The sequence below is a fragment of the Crocuta crocuta genome, unplaced genomic scaffold (assembly GCF_008692635.1).
Source record: "Crocuta crocuta isolate KB4526 unplaced genomic scaffold, BGI_CrCroc_1.0 scaffold81, whole genome shotgun sequence".
Taxonomy (NCBI): Eukaryota; Metazoa; Chordata; class Mammalia; order Carnivora; family Hyaenidae; genus Crocuta; species Crocuta crocuta.
Genome location: NW_027527808.1, coordinates 1744184 through 1757534, shown reverse-complemented (window position 1 = coordinate 1757534; position 13351 = coordinate 1744184).

Here is a 13351-nt window from a genome sequence, read left to right as displayed (position 1 = left end):
ATAGCTCAGAGCCTGGAACCTGCTTCAGATTCCGTGTCTCCCTCTCTCTCTGTCCCTCCTTCCCTTGCTCTCACTCTGTCTCTCTCAAAACTAAATAAACATTAAAAATTTTTCTTAAATGTACGCAGTTTTATATGGCTATGTCTTTTTAAGGGTGAGAGATAACTGTTATCATTTCTAGAACTTAACATTATATACAGTAAAAAGAATTTTTAAATTGGACTTTGTGTGCATGTAATATTAGCAAACCCCAATATATAAAGTATCATGGTGCTAATGTTATTTTATTTATGATACCTATTATGGATAGAAGGTGCTGCAAATAATCAGACCAAAAGAGAAGTAGTTTTAACACAAGACCTAAGTCCTAGAAGCTTGTTCTAATAAGATTTCAAATAATGGAAATGTTATAATAGCCTTGGAAGAAAGTCTATTTATTATCAGTAAAACTCTTGAACTCATAACTGTTGAAGTAAACTTATTGTTTTATTAGTCTGGTTCTTCCTACTTCCTTGTATTCATATCCCTTCCTATGTAGCTTTTCCATGAGCAGGATGACCTGCTCTTCCTATTGATTCATTCACCACATGACTCATTGGCCAATGGAATGAAGTAGAAGTGATAGTGTGCCAGCTGGAAGTACAGGACTTGTGAAGCCTTATACATTGTTGTGTATGTTCCAGAGAAGTGATTCTCAACTGGGGGCAATCTTGGTTGGGAACATTATTAGTTATCACAACTTGCGGGATTCTACTGGATCTAGAGAAGAGAGGCCAAGGCAAAAATGGCAAAAATCCTGTAATGGACGTAATAGCTCCCCACAAGAACAACTTATAGTGTTGGGGCACCTAAGTGTCTGATTCTTGGTTTTGGTGCAGGTCATTGTCTCATGGCTCATGAGTTTGAGCCCTACATTGGGCCCCATGAAGACAATGTGGAGCCTGCTTGGGATTCTCTCTTTCCCCCTCTCTTTGCCGCTCCTGTGCTCTCTCTCTCTCAAAATAAATAAATAAACTTAAAAATATCAATAGTGTTGGAGATGAGAAACTGTACTCTTTATAGACTCTGTCAGACTCTAAAAAGGACATGCGTAGACTGGTCCTCGGGTCTTAGGAGGAGGAGAAAGACACATGGACTAAAATTAACTTGCAGAAATGTGAGCAAGCCCATCAAGATCTACTAACATTCAGGCTTGTTACTTATGAAACTTATAATAAACGATGTTAATTTTAAATAACTAAGTCTTGGGCCGCCTGGGTGGCTCAGTCGGTTAAGCATCCAACTACAGCTCAGGTCATGATCTTGTGGTCCATGAGTTTGAGCCCTGCATCAGGCTCTGTGCTGACAGCTCAGAGCCTCCAGCCTGTTTCAGATTCTGTATCTCCCTCTCTCTCTGACCCTCCTTTGCTCATGCTGTCTCTCTCTCAGAAATAAATTTAAAAAAACATTAAAAATATTATTTTAAATAACTAAGATTTGAGGTGGTTTGTTATGCAGCATTAGCTATCTAATACAATCTTACAATGAAGAAAAGGTGAATATTGGGTGGCAGAATCACAGGTCAGTATGTAATGTTAATCAATTACCAACCAAAAGATAAAAAGTTAGACTATTACAGTTTCTAACTCTTGCCAAGAGAACATATTTTTAAATTTTTTCTGTGAAAATACATTCAGTTTTAAGATTTGCATAATGAGTCTATTTTTTAAGTCAAAGGAAAAAGATGTTATGGTAGCATAAATAAGAACCTCTGTTCTTTTCTTTAAAAATTTTTAACTTTGATTCAGTTTTGAGAAACAGAGTGTAAGTGGGGGAGGGGCAGAGAGAGAGGGAGGCACAGAATCCAAAACAGGTTCCAGGTTCTGAGCTGTCAGCACAGAGCCTGATGCAGGGCTCGAACTCAGGCTGCGAGATCATGAACTGAGCTGAAGTTGGATGCTTAACCAACTGAGCTACCCAGGTGCCTCCCAAACCACTGTTCTAACTAAATTATTTTGTTAAATATGCGGTCCAAAATAAGTGCCTTCAGTGCCAGGCAGCATCATGAGCACTGTGATTATAAAGAAGAAAATAGCCCTCTGTATGTAAAATAAGCTCCCCTTACAGCTGCTTTATTCAAAACACTGTGCTTTATTCAAAACTAATTTAACTAGTTTATATCTTATCATTGATTTAGGAAGAGCATCTAACCTAAAACAAACAAATCTATTTTTTAGGCAGAGTTGTAGCTCGAAATATTTGAATATCTGCTTTTTCTGAGTTTTGTCCTTCCCTTCTACTCTCTACTGTTATACTTGGTGCTAATTTTACCTCCTAAGCCAACACTGAAATGAAAGAAAGATGAAAAGTTACATGTTCAAAAAAAGTTAGAAAGACACACACATGTACTTGAGGAAATACGTTTTTAATAATCAAAGATAAGTAAGGCAGGGGTAGTGGGAAAGTAAGACTATGTAGAAATGAGGAGAGGAGGAGTCTCATTCCTCAAAGGGAGGGCAGGTAAGGGTTGAATTTTTCTATTTTTGAAAGCACTGGAGAACAAAGCTAAAAAAGCTCATTACTAACTATTCTCCAATATGTATGTCCCCTCCTCCCTGGTCACTCACTGCCTGTGGACAAGCCATGGTTCCACAATTCTGGGTACTGTAAGTTTCACCAAATGGAAACTGGAGGTCTTGGAAACCTTAAGTGGAGATGGGAGTATAAAGAGCACCTTACTTGCTGACCAAGGTGGAACCAATAGAATCCATTTGGACTTTTCCTATGACCAGATACAGCTGGGGACATAGTAACACTACATTTATTTTCTTTTAATGTTTATTTGGTAATTTAGAGAGAGAGAGAGAGAGAGAGAGAGAGAGAATGAGTCAGGGAGGAGCAGAGAGATACGAAGACACAGAATCCAAAGCAGGCTTCAGGTTCTGAGCTGTCAGCACAGAGCCTGACATGGAGCTCGAAGCCACGAGCTGTGAGATCATGACCTGAGTGGAAGTCAGATGCTTAACTGACTGAGCCACGAAGGCACCCCCACATTTAATTTTTATAGCAATAAATCATATGTAACCATATTTTAATTGCTTTGTCGAGTCTATATTCTATTTTTACCTATGGCACGCTTATACATATATTTCATGCTAATTCAATATTTAGTCTTCAAAATATTATTTCTCATAGCACATATTTTCAAGTTTGTGATTATTCCTACTGGTGTCTGAAAATATGGAATCTTAGAAATGTTGTTTTTCTCATATCTATAGTAATCCGACATATTTTCACAGCAGCAAGGCAGAATTTCCTGGTAGCACGGTTTCTATGCCTCCCACAACAGAAGGGTTGAAAAAGGCTTCGTGCAGAGAAACTATGCATTTTTTCTAATTGTGGCAATATTAAATCTGGGGTAATGAATAGACCCCAGGGTGACTGCCATGCAGCCCATCTCCTGATATTTCTACCTGTTGTGAACATTCTGCAGAAGCAGTATGGACCCACACCCAAACTTTGGTTCAGAATTCAAGAATAATGATGTCATCTGTACACCAAGAAGGTATGAAAAGGCATATGACTCATGTAATAAGTCATTGTGGGAAAGCAAGGCAGCCTTCTCAGGCTGGTCTAGAATTGGCCCAGCAGAACAAGGAAGGAAAATAGGCTTCAGTAGTTAAAGGCTGTGACTGGGGCCATGGTTCTCACATGTGGCCAGGGCTTGGGCGGTGTGAATCCCTCCTGACTCCACAGGACGGAGCACTCAGGTTTTGCTATCAGCTTGCTCAGATGTGGGCAGAAAGAGAGAGAGAGGAGTGAGGCCTAAAAGTTGTTTTCAATCAAACATCAAAAATGGAGCCAGGATATTTCTTAACATGCCTTTACATGAGCCCCTTCTAGGATGGGTGGGACTATTCTTTGAACCAATAGAATATAAAAAATGTGATGGGATACCACTCTTGTGATTATGTTACATGGTAAAGGTGAGGATGCTACTCCTGTGATTAGTAGCACATTACCTATGTACATATATGATGACTCCACCCAGACTCATTCTCCTCTCTTGCTGAGCTTGAAGAAGCAAGCTGCTATGCTGTGAACTCGCCTGTGGAAACGGCCACATGCAGGGGACTGTGGGCAACCTCAAGGGCCAAGAATTTCAGGCCTCCTGCTCCAAGGAACTAAATTCTGCCAACAACCACAACCATATAAGCTTGGAAGATAAACCTCACCTCAGATGAGATTCCAGCTCAGCTAACACCTTGATTGTAGCCTAAGAGACCCTGAGGCAGAAAACTCAGTGTTCAGACTTCTGATCCATGAAAACCATGAGATACTTTTTGTATGTGGTTGTAAGCTGTTGAGTGTGTGGTCCCATATGCCTCCACAATTACTATATATGATATGACTAATATACCGAGGTGCAACAATTTTTTCCTAGACCTCTCCTTGTATCTTTTCATGGGAGGAAAAATGTCTGGTTAGAAAAAAAGCTATTTCATAGAATTGTATTTCTGTTTGAGTAGATGGCCACTAGATTAAAGCCAGAGGTGGAGGTTCTTCAACAGAGTGGAGGGTCTCTGAATGGAATGCAAGGAAAAGAACTGCAAGGTAGAAAGAACTAGGGAATGGCTGAAATAAGCATAGCATCATGAGTGACCTCAAGCAGGGGCCCTGGCCTGGAGCCGGGAGAGACATTCTGAAGGGGTAATCAATAAGATGCTTGTGGTAACTGGATGTAGGCAGTAAAGGAGATGAACGAGCCAAAGGTAAAACAGAGATTTTTGAGACAGTGCCATGCAGATAGTGACTGCATTATTGATAGAAGAAATTGGCAATTCAGAGAGAGCTGAATTTGGGGAGAGGCTGATTTTTACATTAAACATGTTGAATTTGAATTGACCAAAAACAGAGTTGGGGATTCAAGACTAAAATTCACTATTTACAGATTCAGTAGACATGGCAATAAACACATTAGAGGGTCTGGCACTGCATAAGCTCTGGGCATAAAACTGACCAGTGATCCAGTCAGTAAGTACATAAATTCTTTTTCTTTAAGGTGTTTGGATTCTAATTCAGGTGGACATGAAATGGGTACTTTCATACATTCATACTGGGTACGAGTTCTGTCATTGAGGTATGATCAACGTGTTGTAAAGCAAAAGGGTCAGAGAGTATCTTTCTCACCCTTCAAGACTCAGTTCAAGTGGAATGACCACCTTAGTGGAGCCCTCTCTGACCAGGCTCTCCTTAGTCTCCTGTGGCCCCAACATGGCACCATTATAGCACCTGCCCTCTTCTAGGTGATTATTTGTCAGCACATGTTGTTATTGTTGTTGTTTCCTTACTAGATTATGAGTTCCCTGTGGGCCAAATAGTCTCATTTCTCTCTCCTTTGTATTCCTGGTGCCTAACACAGCACTTGTCATATAGTTGCATTCAAGGGATACATGTCAAATGTGTTATGGTTAGTAGAGTAAATAACCTATTTAAGGTGTGCTTTGCACAAGAAAGGAGAAATTCTGTCCACAGAAAAAGCCGGAGCCTGATGGCTGCATCAGGTACCTCTTCAACAATCTGTTCATAAAGCAAGTCTGTCAGCTTCCACTATACAGAATGTGATGGGCCCATTAAGTTTTTGCCTTTTTGTAAAAAGTGACTTTAGATGTGTGGAATGTCAAAGGATGCTCATTACCAGCTTAGGAAGTGTCTCCCTGTGGGCACATATAACCCCCCACACTCTGGAGGCCTTCATGACTCAGATATTTGTCCTACGATCTTGCAACTTGGTGGCACTGTCTCTGCCATATCAAGTATGTAAGCTTCTAGTGTCTTGAGCTGATACACAGTATGTGGGGGCTTGTGGAAATCAAGCAACATAATAGAAAAAATGTCAGAATAAAATCCAAAGGGAACATGTCATGTACCTCACATTAGTGAACATTGCTTACCAGAGAAAAAAATTGCCTTTATGAATCAGAAGGTCTCTAAGTCTCCCTTTTCATTCATTCTTTATAATGGCAACTATAATTTCTGAAGTTGAATATTACTTTCTTTCCTCTAAATCCCAAAAGAGAGGTTTTACAAATGCTTTCTAAATGTTTGAGTTATTTTGCCACCTAAGAAGGTGCTTCTCTATTTGGATTTAATATTACATATTTTTAAAAATCGAGCTGACATGTATAAAAGAGCAATATGGGCATATAGCATTCTCTGTTTCTTGATGTTGAAATCTTCTGAGGTGACACAGAAAGTGGGAAAATGAATTTGAGAGCTACAAAGAGCACACCCTAAAGGGGGTATTTGTTGGGTGGAGAAAGTGGTGGAAAGTGAGAATACCCAGCCTGGAATACACCTCTATTCTAAGCTTGGGAGTAGATAATCAAAGCGAAGGATTTGCCAACATTCATTTAAACTGTTGCTTGTTGTACAGTGAGACTTACATTAATTCCTATACAGGTTTTAGTGTTAGGAAAACCACGAGGAAAGTTCAGTATTTGAGATGATTTGATTCTTCCTAGTGCTACTGGTAAATTCCTAAAAGAGAAGACGAGATTTGGATGAAAGTGGTCAAACCAAATGAATATAGGAAAGAAATACGGTTTTTCAGGAAGAGGTCATTTGTGCCTTTGATTTATAACCAAGTCCAATGATTGTTTGTACAGCCACATACTATAGCTTAGCTAAAGTTAGTTCAAATAATAACAGAAAGGCAGAAATTTAGCAGGTCACAATATTTGGGTTTTATTAAAGTGTATCCTATTGGTCACTTTGCCTGGAAAATGGCTCATCTTGGGTGAAGGATCAGATTCTTCATGATGCCTCCTCACTGAAGGCAACTGTTTCCTATTCCTTCAAGGCAGGGGTTGATCTGAGACTGAGAGGGAAGGGAAGGAGACAAACTCTACAGCTAGAAACCGAATACCCTTATAATGAAAGTTCATATTTAAATGAAGATCTTTAATTATTGTTTGGAAGCAAAAAGATCTGAAGTTTAATAAATTGTTAAAAGAACTGTATTCTCCTTTGGAAATATCCTGGCCACTAAAATTTCAGCAGCTTAAGGTAGTCTGCTAAAGCATTGGGATATTCTGCAAGGTCTGTTTTTATACCACTTACCTTAGGTATGATCATACAGAGAACCGTATAAGGCTATATATATACACAGAACAGAACAACGCTGTCAGATTGGCCTGATCAAGACAATACTTTTTTCCCATAGCAGGGAATCTTTTCTTTTCTCTCCAGAAGAATGTACATAGTGTGGACTAATATTTAGTACGTTTAATTTCTTATTTTCCTTTTTGTCTTATTAGTTCATTATTGCTAAATCTTGTTATTGTTAATCTGTTCTTTCTGCCATTTTTGTATTTATTGTTTTAGGGTTGGATCCCTTACTTTTAGCCCTATGCCAGAAGAAGCCATATCTGCACTTGATGAAGAGGACTGCACAGAAGCCAGGGACTTTGTGCTTAGATCTATATGCAGAAGAGGTTTTAGACTTTCTTCAGGAAGGATATAAATATGTTTATATAGCTTTGGCATTTCTAAAAATATATTTAAATATCGGGCATCCAAAGGAGTGAACTGTAATAGTCATCAAGGCTGACTTCTCAATATCCCACTCCAAATGATTAGCACAGGACAATCATGAGACAATCTCATTTCTTTGTCAATTCCAGGCAACGAAATGTCAGTGGAATATTGTTATGGTGTTTCTGTAAAATAGTTGCCTGCTTCTTCCTGAGATATGTAAAAATGACATGGTTTCATTGCTGACTCTGGGAGTTGTAGCTCGTGTATTTAACACGTGAAATTTCTGCAGCTATCTTATGACACTTTGAAGATCAATCCAGCACAAAAAGATCAACAGAAGTCATGGAAATGTAAATTTGGAGTCCCTGACCATGGACTGCATGTTGTAAAATAATATATTTTATTATTGTTTAATACAACTGGAATTGAGTCTTTCCTTATTTGGAGTGTAAAAAAAATGCCAGCTCATGAATAGTTTATCCAGGGCGATTTTGGTTCCTTTAAACAATGGGACTCAGTGTTTTATTTGGTCTGCATATATCCACTGGATATACATCAGAAATAGAGTTGCCAGGCTTAACAAATAAAAATATAGAATACTCAGTTAAATTTGAACTTCAGATGGACAAATATTTCATGGGACATATACTGAAATTTAAATTGAATTTGGCACCCATATTTTATCTGGCAACTCTAACAAGGGTAACTCGATGATAAGGTATAAATTGATATTTTTGGTGCCCCAGGCTATTCTGGCTATTTACTAGAAAAGAAGACTATATTACTTATAGATGACAGTGAAGATGAAAAGGAGGTCAGATTTCCTTAGCACTCCTGTTTATACTGGGGGTAGGGAATTTAGATGACATGTTGGCAAATTCTTTCTGTAAAAGGCCAGATAGTAAAATTTTAGGCTCTGAGGACCTTACAATGTCTGCTGCAACCATTCCTTCCTGTTATTTCAGCATGAAAGCTGCCATAGGCAATGTATTAATGAGTAAGTATGGCTACATTTCAATAAAATTTTATTTAAAAAACAGATGGTAAGTCAGATTTGGCTTGCAGGCTGTACTTTGTTGACCCCTTATCTAGATCATCCAATGGGAATTGGTGATGATACATGACTTGAGTATCCAATCCTAGAACACTCCCTTAATACTTTATCTCTGATCCTATAACATGCTAGATTGAGTTGCTGAACTAGAGAATTTGTATAAAGCCTCACATAAAACTCTCATAGAGACTAGGACAAACTTTACAGCCTTTAATGTTGTCTATACACCAAAACTTTGATTAAATAGAACTTTTCTTTTATACAGAAATGAAGTGGAATGGAGAATGGTAGATGGTAAATGAAATGATAGAGATTGCAATGCAAGAGACAAGATCCATTGTCTTAGTGATGAAGTAATCACCTCTCTCTGAAATAAATTTACCGCAAGCAAAATAAGAACATTTTAGATTCAGAACAACACAATATAAATAAATACCAACTCTACGAATAGTAGCAGATCATCAGAACAAGGTACGAAGGGCAAAGTTTGCTTGTAAATGAATAGCATATTCAGGCTCAGTAAATCAGAAACACTAAATTCCAACTCATGATGTAAAAGACTAACTGGAGACACATCTCTGGATCACAGACTAAAAGTATAAACAGATAAAATGATGATAATAAATATGGAGAAAATGAGGCAAAAGTAATAGATTTCTTTTATGGAGACAGAACTCATGAACAGACTCTGTAACCAAAAAATAATAGCAGAAACAGCTCCTGAACTGAAAATAACATGGCTCAAGAAATTTATGAAAAGCTTGATTATATAGCAATATTCAGCATATATTTAAAAATAACTTTTAGCATTCAAGTAAAAAAAGAATGACACCAACTTACATTGACTTCAGATCTCTTACCACAGGGTTAGCTTCCAGAAAACAATAAAATAAAAATATCCACCCATACTATAAGTAGGTAGGCAAATTAATTTTCATAGATAAAATGTACAGCAAGATGTTTTAGGTCTTTACAGAAGAAATAAAAGCAGAATTTCTATCAAGTTATCCTTCCTACTTAGATACCTCTCAATGAATGAATCAAGTTTAGATTCTAAGAATAGGGGGTTGTACATAAGAATATTATATTACAATAGGGTATTAATTATATTAAAACATATAAAGCATTAATAGGCAGAAATACAAGGAGAAATCAACATTTCAGATCAAGTTTAAAAAAAGGGATCCAAGGACATAGCACTTATGAATGATAAATTATTAACAATATCCTTCAGTGATTTGATTCTGGAATCTATCCTAGGTGTTTATGACAGTGAAGATGCTAATAGCAATAAATGAAATAACTTAACCACAATAATAAACTTTAGGCTTTTTTCTGGGAAGTCTAAAAATATTGTCTTAATTAACTATCACAATAACCTGACCAGGTAGATATAACATCCATTTCAAGTGTGAGCTATCTGAGATTGTGAAAGGCAAAACTAACTTGTCCCAGGTCACATACTCTTTCCAAGAAATGGACAAAACTTGAAATTGTATTCGATTCCAGAGCTCATGTATTTTCTATCGTGCCATGATGCATGTTATGCTCAGACTTTCATTACTACAGTAGGAATGAAATGAATATAAATCATGGCGCCTCACTGAAATATTATCAACAATAAAAATGATATTTATTAATTCTTTTTAAATTAATTAATTAATTTTTAAATTTAAATCCAAGGTAGTTAACATATAGTGTAATGATGATTTCAGGAATAGAATTTACTGATTCATCACTTGTAACTCCCACGGCTCATCCCAACAAGTATCCTCTTCAATGCTCCTCACCCATTTAGCCCACTCCCATCCAACACCCCACCAGCAACCTTCAGTTTCTTCTATCTAAGAGTTTCTTATGGTTTGTCTCCCTCTCTGTTTTTATATTATTCTTGCTTCCCTTCCCTTATATTTGTCTGTTTTGAATCTTAAATTCCATCTATGCGTGAAATCATGTGACACTTGTGTTTCTCTAACTGACTTATTTCACTTAGCATAATAGACTCTAGTTCCATCCATGTTGTTGCAAATGGCAAGATTTCAGTCTTTTTGGTCACTGACTAATATTCCATTGTATATCTATACCACATTTTCTTTATCCATACACCAGTCGATAGACATTTGGACTCTTTCCATACTTTGGCTATTGTCAATAGTGCTGCTATAAACATTGGAGTGCATGTGACCCTTTGAATTAGCAGTCCTGTATTCTTTGAATAAATATCTTGTAGTGCAATTGCTGGGTCATGGGGTGGTTCTATTTTTAATATTTTGAGGAATCTCCATATTATTTTCCAGAGTGTCTACACCAGTTTGCATTCCCACCAGCAGTATATAAGTATTCCTCTTTCTCCACAACCTTACCTACCTCTGTTGTTCCCTGAGTTGTTCATTTTAGCCATTCTGAGAGGTGTGAGGTGGTATCTCATTGTGGTTTTGATCATCATCTGATGATGAGTGATGTTGAGCATCTTTTTATGTGTCAGTTGGCCATCTGGATGTCTTCTTGGAAAAGTGTCTATTCTTGTCTTTTGCCCATTGCTTCACTGGATTATTTGTTTTCTGGGTATAGAGTTTGACAAGTTTTTTTATAGATTTTGGATACTAACTCTTTATCTGATATGTCATTTGCAAATATTTTTCCCCATTGTGTCTGTTGCCTTTTCGTTTGGCTTATTGTTTTTTTATCACTCTGCAGAATGCTTTTATCTTGATGAGGTCCCAATAATTCATGTTTGCTTTTGTTTCCCTTGCCTCCAGAGACATGTCGACTAAGAAGTTGCTGTAGCCAACGTCAAAGAGGTTGGTGCCTGTTTACCCCTCCAGGATTTTGATGGCTTCTTGTCTTACATTTAGGTTTTTTATCAACTTTGAGTTTATTTTTGTGTATGGTGTAAGAAAGTGGTCAAAGTTTATCCTTCTACATGTCGCTGTCTAGTTTTCCCAATACCATTTGTTGAAAATGTTGTCTTTTTTCAGTTGGATACCCTTTACTGCTTTGTGGAAGATTAGCTGGCTTGGGTTCTGAATTCTATTCTATTGGTCTATGTGTCTGTTTTTGTGCCAGTACCATACTGTCTTGATGATTACAGCTTTGTAATAGAGCTTGAAGTCTGGAATTGTAGTGCCTCCAGCTTTGGTTTTCTTTTTCAGGATTGCTTTGGTTATTTGGGGTCTTTTCTGGCTCCATACAAGTGTTAGTATTTTTTGTTTTAGATCTGTGAGGAATGCTGGTGTTATTTTGATAGGGATTGCATTGAATATGTAGCTTGCTTTGCATAATATTGACATTTTAACAATATTTGTTCTTCCAGTCTATGAGCATGGAATGCTTTGCCAGTTTTTGTGTCATCTTCAATTTCTGTCATAAGCTTTCGATAGTTTTCAGTGTAAAGATTTTTCACCTCTCTGTTTAAGTTAAATCTTAGGTATTTATGGTTTTTGGTGCAATTGTAAATGGGATCAATTCATTGATTTTTGTTTCTTTTGCTCCATTTTGGTGTATAGAAATGCAACTGATTTCTGTACATTGATTTTAATATCTTGCAACTTTGCCATATACATGGATCTTGTTTTCGTATCCATTCTGATACCCTATGTCTTTTGATTGGAGTGTTTAGTCCATTGACATTTAAAGTGAGTACTAAAAGATATGAATTTAGTGCCATTGTAGAGTTGGTGTTTCTGGTGATGTTCTCTGTTCCTTTCTAGCCTTTGTTGCTTTTGATCTTTTTAGTTTTGTTTTGTCTTTTCTCCACTCAAAGAGTCCTGTTTAAAATTTCTTGCAGGACTGGTTTAGAGGACATGAACTCCTTTCGTTTTTGTGTGTCTGGGAAACTCTTTATCTCTCCTTCTATTTTGAGTGATAGCCTTGCTGGATAAAGAATTTTTGGCTACATAGTTTTGCAATTCAGCACAATAGATATATCCTGCCACTCCTTTTGGTCTCCCAAGTTTCTGTGGATAGGTCTGCTGTGGGCCTCACTGTATTTTCTTATAGGGTAAGGACTTTTTTCCTTTGTTGCTTGCATAATTCTTTCCTTGTCTGTATATTTGTGAATTTGACTATGATATGCCTTGGTGATGATCAGTTTTTGTTGAATTTAATGGGAGTACTCAGTGCTTCCCAGATTTTGATGTCTGTCCTTCCCCAGATTAGGAAAGTTTTCCACTATAATTTGCTCACACAGACCTTGCCTCTTTTTCTCTCTCTGCATCTTCTGGGAAACCTATGATTCAGATGTTTGTCCTTTTTAATAAGTCACTGAGTTCTTATGGTGCACTGAGTCTTGTATCATGCTCCTTTGCCTTTGTTTCCCTCTTTTTTTCTGTTTCATTATTCTTCATAATTTTATTTTCTATATTGCTGATTCATCTATCCTTGCCATCGAACCGTCCTTTTGAGATTGCATCTTGGTTACAGCATTTTTAATTGCATCTTAACTAGATTTTACTTCTTTTATCTCCTCAGAAAGGAATTATAGGCGTTTTTCAACCCCAACTTGTATTCTTTTTATTGTTGTTCTGAATTCTAGTTCAGACATCTTGCTTATATCTGTGTTGATTAAGCCCCCGGCTGTCATTTCTTCTTGTTATTTCCTTTGAAGTGAATTCCTTCATTTTGTCATTTTGGAGGAAGAAAGGATTTATAAAATAATTATTTATAATTTTAAAAATGAAAAACAAACAAAAAATTAAAAAAGAAAGCTATATCTTAGGTGTGTTTTGGTTTGCTTGCTGAGAGAAGCTTGATAGATTAGAGAAAGATAAAGAGAAGGTA